The 14,986-nt window shown below is 39.4% G+C and overlaps 1 long non-coding RNA gene across 2 annotated transcripts in view; it reads right to left on the reverse strand.

Annotated features, from left to right (window-relative positions):
* The window catches only part of LOC137756569 (uncharacterized), a 128,472-nt gene that overhangs the window by 38,652 nt on the left and 74,834 nt on the right, over window positions 1–14,986 (reverse strand). For both annotated transcript variants that reach the window (XR_011072236.1, XR_011072235.1), the window contains exons 4-5: window positions 4,208–4,287; window positions 3,704–3,789 (exon numbers count right to left, since the gene is read on the reverse strand). This is a non-coding gene — a long non-coding RNA (uncharacterized lncRNA). The remainder of the gene's footprint in view (window positions 1–3,703; window positions 3,790–4,207; window positions 4,288–14,986) is intronic.

Here is a 14,986-nt window from a genome sequence, read left to right on the forward strand (position 1 = left end):
AAGTCAGACAAAGACAAATATCATATGATATCACTTACATGTGGAGTCTAAGAAAATGATACAAATCAACTTATTTACAAAACAGAAACAGGCTCACAGACATAGAAAACAAACTTATGGTTACCAAAATGGAAAGGGGGTGGGAGAGGGATAAATTAGGAGTTTGACATTAACATATACACACTACTACATATAAAATAGATAATCAACAAGGACCTACTGTATAGCACTGGGAACTCTACTGTAATAACCTATATGGGAAAAGAATCTGAAAAAGAATGGATATATGTATAACTGAATCACTTTGCTGTTCACCTGAAACTAACACAATATTGTAAATCAACTATACTCCAATATAAAATAAAAATTAAATAAAAAGATAAAATTCCTAAAAGACTGTATATAAAAATAAAAGTAAATTGGAGACATCATGACACTTCACCCCAAACACTTTAGCCTGCATATCCTAATATAAGTTCATTCTCATATATAGCTATCACAGCATGAGCACCCCTAAGAAAATTAACAGTAATTCCATAGTATCATTTAACTCTTAGAATACCCAGTCCATATTCGAATCACCCCAATTTCCATCATAATGTCTTATAGCAGTTTCTTTTTTAAACCAGGATCCAATCACAATTCATACATTTGGTTTCTTTAGTCTTTTTGGAATAGTCCCCCTACTTCTTTTTTTAAATGACATTATCTTTTTGAAGAGACTTTATAGGAAGTCTCACATTCTGGACTTGTCTGATTATTTCCTTGTGGTGATATTTAACTTGTTCTTCTCTCTCCTAGATTTCCTGTTGTGATGAGTTGAATTGTGTTCTGTCCCCTGAAATCATATGTTGAAGCTGAAGGTGTGCAGAATTTGTCAACTTAAAATCTGCCTCTTTGGCATAAGGATTATTTTTGGCTGATTATTTTTTAAGAAAGAGCAGACATAGGAAAAGCTCTGAAAACCGAGTAGAAGTTACTCTTTGTAAGGGACATTTACATTTATAAGGGAGGTCTCCATTTGTAAGGGTATCTCCCTCTCTGTACCAGGAAGAGAGGATGACTAAATCTCTGGAAACTCTTATCAGTGGAGAAGGCACGGACTCAAATCTTCATAACAACCATACCTTTTTACTTCATTTTCCTTGTGCTTTTCCTGGTAGCCTACCATAACTGCCTCCCCAGTCCTCCCATCTGTCTTTGTCTTTAGCTGGAGATGGTATTTAAGGTGGTGGCTTGAGCCATTTGGGGGGATTACTCAGTTTTCCTGGGTCTCTCCCATGTAAATAGGCAGTATACATGTTCTTAAACTTCTGATTGTTTTTCTCCTGTTAATCTGTCTTTTTATTACAGGGAGGTCTCAGCCAAGAACCTAGAAAGGTAGAGGGAAATTTATTTTTCCTCTTCTATAAAGCCCTAACCCCCAGTGCTTTAGAATATGACCTTATTTGGAAATAGTGTCGTTGTAGACATAATTAGTTAGGATGAGGTCATACTGGAGTAGGGTGGGTCCCTAATCCAAAATGACTGGTGTCCTTATAAAAGGAAAAATGTGGAGATAGATGTGCACACAGGGACAACACCGTGTGAACATGAAGGCAGAGATCAAGGTGATGCTTCTACACGTCAAGGAAGATGAAAGATTGCCAACAAACCATCAGAAGCTAGGAGAGAGGCATGGAACAGATCCTCACAGCCCTCAGAAGGAACCAACGCTACCCACACCTTAATCTCCCACTTCCAGCCTCCAGAACTGTGAGATAATAAATTTCTGTTGTTTAAGCCACTCAGTTTGTGGTACTGTGTTATGGCAGCCTAGTAAACTACTATACCTATAAACTGGATGTTAGGTCTAGAGGCTTGATTAGATTCAGGTTAAACATTTTTGGCAAGAATGCTACCTAGGTGACACTGTGGCCTTCATATTGCATCACATCATATTACATCACATAGCCTCAGTCTACCTCACTGTAAGTGGTGTTAACTGTGATCACAGGGTTAAGGTCATGACAACCAAGCTAAGTTTTTCTCTTTGTAATTAAAAAGGAACTTGAGGGGTGATACTTAGGTACCACATAAGTATACGGCCTCCATCAATGTCACCCAATTGTTTTAGCATTCCTTAATGATCCTTGCCTGAATGGATTATATTCTTGGAAGATGCCAAAATGATGCTATTGTAAAAATTCATTTGCAACTGTTAGCTGGCATTCTTCTATAAAGAAGAATCAAATGGAGACAAACAAGTTTTTCCTTAAAAGCCGGGGTAAACGCTTAACTCTTTCCTTTGGTTGCCAATTTTCAGAATAAAGTGTTTGTATAATAGTCATCACCAATCACTAATGAGTTTTTTCTCTCATTTGAGTGTCATGATGGACTCATGATACTCATGGTTTTAATTTATTCAATCATCATAAGCAAAGGCATTCATTATTCCTCTTGATGCTCAACTGTTCCCATTGGTCTTTTGGTGCTTTCTTAATTTCTGGCATAAGAAGCCCCAGCCTCACCTTATATATTGTCTGTACCAAGCCAGAAATAAGCCATTTCTCCAAGAAGCACTGTTTCCTTTTATTAGGGAATTTAGAAACCAAGATCTGGTTTCAATGTAAGCTTATTGCTATTGGGATGTCACTGCTTCTAGACCAGAGAAGTGAACAGCACTATGAAATAGAAGGGCCAGCTTCATGGGCAAGCTACCAGTACAGTCACACAGGCACTCGTGCCCAGAAGGGCCGTGTGCTTGGAATTTAGTACTCTGTAATCACTGTCTTGAAATTATTTGCAATTTTATCTTTATATTTGTATTTGGTCAGTAGAGTCCAATGTGATAATGGAGCATGCGCCAGGGACTTGGAGCCTCAGTTCATGCTTGGGTCCCCAGGACAGGTTCCCAGGGGCTGCTCCCGTGCCTCCTGGTGCCTGGGCCCTGCCCAGCCTCCCCATCTCCAACCCTTCCTAGCAACCACTGTTGGTTGCCCTCTGTCCCGAATGGGAGCCTGGGTATGAGTGTAGGGAAGGTCAGGGTTGGGTGCATTTGCCCCACAACATCTTGGGACAAGGCATGGTGGTGGTGTCCCCACCCCAGGTTAGCAGTGCCACATCACATTTAGCAGGTGACCAAGCAAGGATAGCCTCTCCCCCACCACCAATCCAGATCACTAGTGTATCCCAGCACTAAGGTTCCAGTATGCTTGGAGGTCTCCCATTAGCTGTTGAGTTGGGGCAGCAGGCCCATGGGAAGGGGAAATGGCTGGCTTGACTTCCCTGCCCCTGGCCCGGGGTGTACATCGTATCACATTAGTCATGCCCCATTGTCACAGGGCAGGGCCCCTGGGGGACTGGGAGCATCTGTACTTGCCTCCTGAGTATCCCATGCAAAGGGACACCTTTTCTTCTTCCTTCGCACTTCCTAAATCTGATTTGTGTTAGTCTCTTCCGGCCAGCTCAAGACAGTCTCCAGGATAAGTCACAAAATACAAATTGTGACGTTTCAGCTATTCCACATGCAAGTCAAATGCTCTTACATTTGCTTTTAAAACTGACATTGCACAATATAAAGACTAAGGGTAAAATTCATGCTAACAATTTAAAATTTTAATTTTTCTTTACTTAGAACACCATTAAATAGCAAATAAAAAACACCATGACAAGTTGAGTGAGTGAGAGACTGTAGAAGAAAGGAAAAGCCTTTATGTTTTACCTTTCATGGCACTTTATTCCTGGGTTTTGAACAAATAGCCCCACATTTTCGTTTTGCACTGGGCCACACAAATTATGTCGCTGGTCCTGAAAAATACATATACGTTTTATATTTTTATATATAAAATAACTTATATATTATATATATATTAATCATGATATCATGCTTGATATATATGATATATATTAATCATGAGATCATACTGATATTTTCCATTCAAATTTAACATTATAAGGTTTTTCCAAAAGTTATTTTATACATGTATTTATTTCCTATTATACTGAAGATTTTAGTTCTATATATAATTAACATAATTACTTATTTGCTTTATCTATAATACAAACATACACCTACATGAGTTTCAAAATTTCAATACCAATGTTACCACTAAAACTGCAAAGTAACATTTAAGATTCTTTTCACTTCTTTTTGACTTCAGTACAGTTGAAATATTATGTTGATAAATTATTTGAAATAATTCTTGTCTCTGAGCAATTCTGTTACCTTTGATATAGAGTCAGGTTTATTCGTTTCTTTCCAATTTTAGGCTTTGCTTTGTCTTCTTTTTTATTTCATTGCATTTTCTGGAAGTTAAACATTTATATATTTCAAAAGTCAAGCTATATAAAAAGGCATACTCAGAGAAATCTCTCTCCAATTCCTATTCTCTCCTCTTCAGCCCCTCTCCAAGCTCTCTACAGGTAACTATTTCTATTAGTTTCTGGTATTTGGGAGGAGGGGAGAGCAAACATATACACATATTCTTACTTCCCTTCTTTCATATACAAAAGATAAAACACTATATACATGCTCTGCACATCTTTTTAGCAAAATAACCTCCATATCAGTCCATAGTCATCTTCTCATTCTTTTTATACAATTGTATAATACTTCATTATGAGGCTATACCTTTGTTTATTCAATAGGTCCTTTATTGGTGGACATTTCAGAGTTCCAGTCTTCATTATTAAACATAATGCCACAATAAATAACCTTGTGCATTTATTATTTCATAATTATAGAAGCATACCTACCAGGTAAATTCCTAGCAGTGAGATTGCTAAGTCAAGGGGTAAGTGTAATTTTGTTAGATAAACCAAATTCCCTTCCTTGGGAATTGTACCATGTTGCACTCCCACCAGCAACGTATGAGAGTACTTGTTTCTTCATAGGCCTGTCAACAGTGTGTTCTGTCAAACTTGAGGATTTTAGCCAATGTGATTTTGGTAAAATGGTAACAGTGTAGTTTTAATTGGCATTCCTATTATTGTGAGTGAAAGTAAGCATCTTTTCAAATGTTCATTTGCATTTCTCTGTGAACTCTGCCATTTGACAATTTTTTCTATCAAGATTTTAGACTTTTTTGTCTTCATTGTTAAGATCTCTTTATTTATTAGGGAAATTAATCTTTTGTCTGTCATATACATGTCAAATATTTTCTCCAGGTTTACATTTGATTATGATTATGTGTTTTTAACGTAAGAAAATGTATTAATCTTTTATTGATTGATTCTAAATGTTGAGTCAGTTCGAAAAGCTTTCTCTACTCCCACATTAAAAAGAAATACAAGGAACTTCTGGTTTGGGCCAAGATGGAGCACCTCATTCCTCCCAGGGCTTTCCTCTTACAACTAAGAAACCCTGGCTATCACACAACAAACAAGCTTAGGAAGACTCTGAAAGCTGGAAAGAAGTCAAACTTCCCAGAGACCTGAAACATGACAACGCAGGGGAGATCCCTGGGTTTCCTTATTGCCTCCCTTATATCCCAGACAGGGCCCGGTAGAAACCTCCAACCGAGAACCGCCAACAGGTACAGATAAAAGAAAAAGCTTCAAGAAAAGCTGGATACCCCTAGTTGAGGGACCAGAAAAAGGATGGCAAAACAACAGAAAACTCTTTTGGCAATACCGGCACTACTCCAACCAACCAACAGAAAAAAAGCACCTCTCCTTATGTGGGATCTTCCAAGCCCCACTGGCAGAAGCAGGTGGTGTTCTAATTCCCCTGCAGGGGTACTGATGGGGCTGAGCAGAGAGCTGAGCTTCTATCCCTGTGCAAGGAAGCAGGCAGTGCTCTGATTCCCCCCCATAGGGTAGTATCAGCAGATCCAGCAGTGAGCTGAGCCTCCATCCCCACTGGGTAGTAAGGGTACTTAATGAGGCAGTGAGAAATGAAGCTAGTCAGTACTCTGGTCTCCGCCCATCCCAAGTGTTAGCAGGGCCCAGCAGTGGGGAACTAAGTATCCACCCCCATCTGGCATCAATGACACTGGACAAGGTGGTGCTAATCAGGTCTAGTCAGCGCTACACCATCCACTATTCTCCTGCTTCTTGTGTCAGCATGGTCCAGTAGGAAGCTGAATCTCCACAGCAACCCAGTAGCAACAAGATTGAATAAGGTGGTGTGAAACAGGGCTAGCAGGCATTCCTTTTCTCCCCCGTCTGCTCCCATCAGCAGGTCCCAGTGGAGAGGTGGGCCTCCAGCACCACCCAACGTTAATGATGAAGCTGAATGAGGTGGTGAGAGGTGAGCTAACCCAAACTTTGCTTTCTCCCTCCCCTAGTATCAGTGGGACCCAGTCAGGAGATGAACCTCCATCCCTACCAGGCATCAACAAGGCAGAAGGAGGTGGTGAGAGGTGGGGTTTGTTGGCATTCCACTTTCCCCTTCCTCTCCCTGTATGTTTGAGGGGCTCAGCACAAAGCCAAGCTACTGCCCCTACCCTGTAGCAAAAAAGCAGTGAGTCAACCCTTGGCTTTACCCCTCACTAATGTCAGTGGGAACCAGCAGGGAGCTGAGCTTACATCCACACTAGGAGGCAGTGAGATGTCATGAGTCAGTGTCCTGTTTCCACTGGGAAGGTGTCCATGGAGCCAAGGGGGGAGCTGAACTTCCAGACCACATATCTAAAATATGCCAGTGGAGTCACTGCCTACTTTTGCTGGGGTAGTATCATCGGGCACCAGAGGGAAGCTGAACATATACACCTCTCAGCCCTCCTGCTACAACTCAACCAGGGGACTGACTGTTTAAAAAAAAAAAAAAGAATTAATAGGATCCAGAGTCTACTGATATAGTATCCAAAGTTTTCAGGATACAATCAAAAAGTCACTCGTCATACCAAGAACCGGAAAATCACAACATGAATGAGAAAAGACCATCAACAGACACCAACATGGAAATGAATCAGATGATGGAATGATCTGACAAGAATTTTAAAGCAACCATCATAAAAATGCTTCAACAGGCAATTACAAATTCTCTTCAAACAAATGAAAAAATATAGAAAATATCAGCAAAGAAATACAAGTTATATGAGAAAACCAAATAGTGATCACAGAACTGAAAAATACAATAATAAAAAGAGTGGAGATGACAGAAGCAAAAATCTGTGAATTTGAGGACACATCAATAGAATTTTCCCAATCTGAACAACAAGAGAAAAAAATGAACAGTCTCACAGACATTAGTCTGGAGTAATAACAAAAGATCTAACATTTGTATCATGGGAGAGCAGAAAAGAGAGAGAGAATGGAACTGAAAATGTTTTTGAGGAAATAATGGCTGAAAACTTCCCAAATGTGGTGAATTCAAGAAGACTCAAGAAACTGAGTGAGGGCTTCCCTGGTGGCGCAGTGGTTGAGAATCTGCCTGCTAATGCAGGGGACACGGGTTCGAGCCCTGGTCTGGGAAGATCCCACATGCCGTGGAGCAACTAGGCCCGTGAGCCACAACTACTGAGCCTGCGCGTCTGGAGCCTGTGCTCTGCAACAAGAGAGGCCGCGATAGTGAGAGGCCCGTGCACCGCGATGAAGAGTGGCCCCCGCTTGCCACAACTAGAGAAAGCCCTCGCACAGAAACGAAGACCCAACACAGTCAAAAATAAAATAAATAAATTAATTTAAAAAAAAGAAACTGAGTGAAACTCAAACAGGGATAAACCTAACAAAATTCATGTCAAGACACAAAACTTCTGAAAAGTTTTCAAAAACCAAAAAGAAAAAAAAAAGAAATCATGAAAGCAGCCAGAGAGAAATAATGCATTACTTATAGTGGAATACCAATTTGAATCATAGGGTATTTCTCAAAGGAAACCATGGAGGTCAGCAGGAAAGAGCACAATATTTTTCAAGTACTGAAAGAAAAGATCTGTCAATTGTGAATTATATATCCAGTGAAAATATCATTCAGGAATTAAGAGGAAGTAAAGGCATTCTTGGTCAAAGGAAACTAAGAGAATTTGTTACTAGCAAACCTAACTTTAAAGAATGGCTAAAGGAGGTTCTCTAAATAGCGAAGATGATAAGAGAAGAAGGCTTGGAACTTCAAAAAGGAAAGAAGAACATCAGAATGGGTAAAAACAAGAAATTAGAAATAGAAGAACAAAATAAACCCAAAGGAAGCAGAGGAAGGGAAAAAATAAAGATATGAGCAGAAATCAATGAAATTAAAAACAGGTACATAAGACAGAAGATCAATGAAACAGAAAGTTCCTCTTAAGAAATTGATAAAAACTGATAAACCTTTAGCAAGACTGACAAAGAGGAAAAAAGAGAGAAGACACATATCATCAATATAAGAAATAAAACATCAGATATCATTTCAGATCCTGAAGCCATTAAAAGGATAATAAAGGAATACTATGAACTGTATGCTCATAAATTTGAAAACTTAGAAGGGGACCAGTTCCTCCAAATCCACAAACTACCATACTCAACCTCAATAAAACAGGCAACCTAAATAGTCCTATAAGCACTGAAAAAAATGAATTTGTAATTAAAAAGCTCCTGAATGGTTTCACTGGAGAATTCTACCAAACATTTAAAGAAGAATTAACGCCAATTTTACACAATCTCTTCCAGAAAATAGCAGATGGGAACACTCTCCAACTCATTTTATGATGCTAATATTACCCAGATACCAAAACCAAAGACAGTACCAAAAAAAAGAAAAGAAAAAGAAAAACTATAGAACAATATCTCTCATGAACTTAAACACAAAAAGTCCTCAATAAAAAATTAGCAAGTCTAATCCAGCAATATATAAAAGTAATTATACACCATAACCAAGTGGGATTTATTCTAAGTGTGAAAGGCTGGTTCAACATTTGAATACCAGAATAGCTATAATAAAAAAAAATAGTACAAGCACCTAGTGTTTGCAAAGATGTGGAGAAACTGGATCACTCATACATGGCTAGTGGGAATGGAAAATGGTACAGCCACTCTGATAAAGAGTGCAGCACTTTCTTAGAAAACTAAACATGGCTTACCATACAACCCAGAAATTTCACTACTTGGCATATATCCCAAAGAAATGAACACTTATGTTCATACAAATATCTGTATACAAATGTTCATATAAGCTTTATTAATAATAATCTAAAACTGGAAATAACCCAAATGTCCTTCAGTGGGGGACTGGTTAAACAAACTGTGATACGTCCATACCAATGGAACACCACTTAGCAATAAAAAGGAACAAACTATAGATACAGCAACAGTTTGGATGGATCTCAAGGGAATTAGGCCGAGAGAAAAAAGCCAACCCCAAAAGGTCTTATACTACATGACTTTATCTATATAACATTCTTGAAATTATAAAATTATAGAAATGGAGACCAGATTAGTAGTGGCCATAGGTCAGGGATAAGGGAGGAGAGTGTGACTATAAAAGACAACATGAGGGACCCCTGTGGTGATATAACTGCTCTGTATCTTGACCGTATCCTGGTTGTGATATTATACTGTAGGTGTGTTAGTCTGCTCAGGCCTCCATAACAGAATACCATAGACTGGTGGTTTAAGCAGCAGACATTTATTTCTCACAGTTCTGAAGGCTATGAAATCTAAAATCAAGGTTCTGACAGATTCCGTTTATTGTAAGGGCCCTCTTCCTGCCTTGTAAATGGCTACCTTCTTGCTGTATCCTGACATGGCCGAGAGAGAGAACTCTGGTGTCTCTTCCTCTTCTTATAAGGGTACTAATACCATCATGGGGGCCCCACTCTCATGACCTCATCTAAACCTAATTAACTCACAAAGGCCCTACCTCCAAATACTATCACATTAGGGGTTAGGGCTTCAACATATGAATTTTGGGAGAGAACATTCAGTCCATAACAAGGTTTCTTTTTATAACTGTGATAAATTTTTATTATTGTGATAGCATGAAGTTTGCCATTCTGACCATTTTAAACAGCATAATTCAGTGGCATTAAGCACATTCACAGTGTGGTATAACCATCACTGCTATCTATTTCCAAAACTTTTCCATCACTCAAAACAAAAACTCTATAACCATTAAATAATAACTCCCCATTTCCCCCCTCAGCCCCTGGCAACTTCTATTCTACTTTCTGTCTCTATGAATCTGCCTGTTTGTACTATAGTTTTGCAAGATGTTATCACTGGGGAAAACTGCTAAAGGCTACACACGATCTCTCTGTATTATTTCTTACAACTGTATATGAATCCACAATTATCCCAAAATTTTTAAAAAGAAATTCATTCATGTTTTTGTCTATTATTTTTATTATTATTAAAATCTCTGATCCATTTACTAATTAACCTCTTAATCTCCTGAACTAGTGCTGCATCACATGGTGACAACCGCTCTTCTCCCCTAGTCAAACATGTGGTATGTGGCAACAACTCCTCTACCCTAGTCAAACCTTTTTACATTGGATCAAATAATTTTGGTCTTTTCAACTTCTCTCATGCCCACTTTCTACCTCTTAACCATTTTAGTGAATGTTCCAGAAGACAACATACTTTCAAGGAAAGAGAGAAATTGGAACAGCCACAAAATGAATACATAACACTAATAAGCAACTACAATGATGACAGCAGGAAAAACTACAATGATTTATTAACTGCTAGGAATTCTAGATAATTACAGCTGTCCCTTGGTATCCACAGGGGATTGGCTCCAGGACCCCCTGTGGACACCAAAATCCATGGATTCTCAAATCCCTTATATAAAATGTCATGGCAGAGTATTTGTATATAACCTATGCACATCTTCCCGTATACTTTAAATCATCTCTAGATTACTTATAATACCTAATACAATATAAATGCTACGTAAATAGTTGCTGGCATGCAGCAAATTCAAGTTTTGCTTTTTGGAACTTTCTGGAATTTTTTTCCCAAATATTTCTGATCCAGAGTTGGTTGAATCTGCAGATGTGGAACCTGTGGATATGGGGAGCCAACTGTATATCATTTAATCTTTACATCAACATTGCAGGAAAAGCATTATTAGTGCAATTTTATATATGAGGAAATTTCATCTTGGAGAGGTTAACTAAGCCAAAATCACACCTTTATTAAAATGATGGAGAATGCAGGTACATTTGGCATAAGAGCTTATGCGCTTTCCTCTGTGAAGAACTGAATCGAATCCAGAAACTCTCATTTGGAAAGCGGCAGGACATTCAGTTGGCCCGGGTCTCTTCTTGTCCCAGGTCTCAGAAACAGAATATCAGACTCTAACCCTGTATTAGTTTGCTAGGGCTACCATAACAAAATACCACAAACTGGGTGACTCAACAACAGAAAGTAATATTCTCACAGTTCTGGAAGCTAGAAGTCCAAGATCAAGATGTCAGTAGGTTTGGTGTCTCCTGAGGCCTCTCTCCTTGGCTTGTGGATGGCCTACTTCTCCCTGTGTCCTCACACGTTCTTTCCTCTGTGCATGCACGTGCCTGGTGTCTCTCTTTGTGTTCAAATTTTCCTTTGACACCAGTCAGATTGGATCAGGGCCCACCACAATGGCCTCATTCTAATTTAATCACCTTCGCAAAGGCCCTATCTCCAAATACAGTCACATTCCGAGGTACTGGGGGTTAGGGCTTCAACATGTGAATTTGGTGGGAGGGACACAAGTTCAGCCCATAACAGGCCCTGAGACTGGATGCGGGTGGGGAGGAGAGAAAAAAGAAAGTTTAAAACCAAGATAAACATCTCCACAAAATCATGTGTTTCAAGTAGGTGCAATCCTTCTGTTCATTTACATTTCATCTAGCCCAGTGTCTTCTAAACTTCTTTTGACCGTACTCATGATAAAAAAATTTTTTAAATACATTTTGCATTATGGCTCAATACATACGTATTTATTTTTATAAAACCAGACAAGAGTCACAAATTAATTCTGATCTTACTATTTGCAATGTATTCCAACATTTTCTATTTTGTTCTTTTGAATTAAAAGATTGCTAGTTGCCCCTCACTGAATTGATTTTAGGAACTGCTCTTCTTTACAACCTGCTGTTTGAAAATCAATGTTCTAATTTGTGCTGTCAGCAGTGATTGTTAAATTATTTTGCTCATTCTACCACTGCTCTTAAAGCCCGGATCCCGCTCTCTTACCACCACACACATGTATTGGATCAACTGGATTTTGTTTTTTTCAAAGCCATGATCCACTTATTCATTAGTTTCGTTTTGTAATTCCTTCATTTCTGTCAACTTCCCAGGAAACTGTGGGGCCATTTCCTCTGTAACAAATAGAAAATTGCCATCTAATGGTGGAAGGGAGACAGTGCAGGCCTATATTTAGCAACCTTCTTCCCTTTTTTTTTAAATCTCTGCTCTCCCCCCTTCCCCCTTTCTGACGCAATTTTCACAAATACTTAGCAGCATTTTAGTAGGGATTCTTTAAAAATCTTCCTGAAGTGATACTGCATTCTGTAAATGTAGCTACTCTTCACAGAAGTTTGACGGTCCGGGTGCCAGATACAGCTCTGTCCTATACTAGCTGTGTGACCTTGAACATGCTACTTTACCTCTCTGAGTCTCAGTTGTCTTAACCAAAAAATGCCATGATAAAACATGCCCTGACAACTTTGTTGAGTTGTCTTGCAGTTCAACAAAGAAAATACAGCCTGTTTCTGCCCCTTCCCTGTCTGTCTATCCTCAACTCACCAGGCAGATCCTGTTAAAACGAAGTCAGATCGTGTCACTCCCTGCTGAAAACCATCAACTGGTTTCTCAGAGTAAAACTGCAAGTCTTCACCATCACCTAAAAGGTCCTACATAATGTAATCTGATTGGCCCCCTAACACCACCGGGTAGGGACATTGGAATGCCACTGCCTGCTTCCATAGGGCCAAGGAGGGGGGTTGGGTGGAAGATCAGCTCCCTGTTTGGCCCCCCTGGAGTAGGGTGCGTATTATCAAAAAGATTTTCTGTTCTGGAAGGCCACCCTTTTCCTGTTCCTTTGGCTAGGGAAACTAGGCTTTTCTTGGAGCTTTTTGTTGCTTTTCTTTTTTATTTGTTTTTTTTTTTTTTGCTCTGTGCCTGTTGGAAGTTCCAGATTGGAGGCTTCTGCAGCCATTGTCCAGAATGTAGAGGCAATAAGGAAGCCATGGAAACTCGCTACCATGTTGTTCCTCAGGTCCTGAGGTCCCTGAACCATCTACCTTCTTCTTTCCACATTTCAGATTCTTCTTATGCTAGTTTGTGTACTATTTCCAGGGGGTTGTTTTTAAGTTGTAAGAGATAGGATGTGGTAGGAATGGGGCTACTCCATCTCGGACAGAACTGGAAGTGAATATTAGATTTGAGAGCCTCTGAAGAGGGCCCAGATGTGAAAAACATACAGTGCTCTTTGTGCTACCTTAGAGGAACCCTTTCCACGTAGCACTTGAAGAACCACCTTCCCTAGGAAAGACAGAGGAACTCTCACATACCTATCTTGCAGACACAACAAAACAGAAAAAAAAAACCCACAAAAAAACAAACAGGGCAACCAGCTAAGGTTGTAGAGGTTTTTCCCTGAAAAGAGACATCCCACTGAGGCAGTGAGTAGGACTGAAATCAGTTATATTCGCCTTTCAAAACTCTGTGTCTTGGTGTGGGCAAACCCATGAGGAAGACATGCCATTTTGTAATTCATTTGCCAAGAAGGGGCACCAACTTGTATGCAGAGGGTGCTGTTATGGACTTGGAGGCACTAAACATACAAGTTATCTCTTCACTAGAGTACCTCCTTACTATAATAATGACCATTCTTCCTCTCTGTGCTTGTGAACTCAGAGCTTGGTACGTCTTTGGGTCTCTGGGGAAGAAGGGGGCCCTCTCCAGGCAGCTGTCCTCTTTCGGTTTTCTCATCGGTTAGGAACCTTTCCACTTTCCATCTTCTAAAAATTACTTAAAAGTTCTGGTCCACCGATGATATCCTTCTTTCTTCAGAGCTTTTATGGATGAATATTTTTAAAAATATCTATTTGGATGTTTCACTAGGATTTTGGAAAAAGGCAAGGCAAATACAAGTGTTGGTTTCTCATCTTGTGCTTGAAATCTGACAATGACCTAACAATGACGTTTGAAAAATTTGTCCAGGATGTTTGTGTCCTATCAACCCTAAAATAATAAAAGATGCAATGAAATAAAGTAAAACACAAATTTACAATCTAACTAAAATCTCAACTTCTGATATCAGAAGTTTGTAAAAGAGGAAACAATAGACAAAAGACTGTAACTTCATCTCATACCTCCTAGCAACTAAAATGAAGAAGAAAACCAAACATATAAATGACAGTAATACAATCTGAGAAAGTTTCCTAAATATATTATTACTATAATCTCAGTCTCTCCTTACCTCTTCCTCCCTCCTTCTCACTACTCTTTCTTTCTACACACACACACACACACACACACACACACACACACACACACACTCACTACAGTACTATGGCATTTTAGTGAAAAGTTAACTATTTTCGTTTACAGAAAAAGCTTCCTTTTTTTTTTTCATGTAAACTCAGATAATGGATTAGAAAATATTAAGTGCTTATTTGCATAGCTAAGAATTAACCTTACCCAAACAAAAGTCTGGCTTGTGTCCATGGCTCCAGGGAGGTAATGTTTAAGTCCTTAGTAGTCCCACCTGATGCGTGTCTTTGTTTTACTTGGTGGGCGGGGGGAGCCTTGGACCACACCAGGTACTCTAACAATGTGATTTATGGTGGGGCTTTGGGTCATGTGGTATCAGCTCCCCTCTGGAGGAGCTGGAAACTAAGATTGGCCACACAGGCAGTCATCTGTGTCTATGTGACTGAGCCCCAATAAAATCTCTGGACACCAAGGCTCAGGTGAGCATCCCTGGTTGATAATAATCTGTGTGTATTGTTACACATCATTGCTGAGAGGAGTTAGCTTTGTCCACGACTCTCCTGGGAGAGGACAGTTGGAAGCTTCTCACTTGGAACTCTCCTGGACCCTGTCTTATGCACCTCTTCCCTTCGCTGATTTTAATCTGTATCCTGTCACTGTA

Source organism: Eschrichtius robustus, chromosome X (genome assembly GCF_028021215.1).
Source record: "Eschrichtius robustus isolate mEscRob2 chromosome X, mEscRob2.pri, whole genome shotgun sequence".
Lineage (NCBI taxonomy): Eukaryota > Metazoa > Chordata > Mammalia > Artiodactyla > Eschrichtiidae > Eschrichtius > Eschrichtius robustus.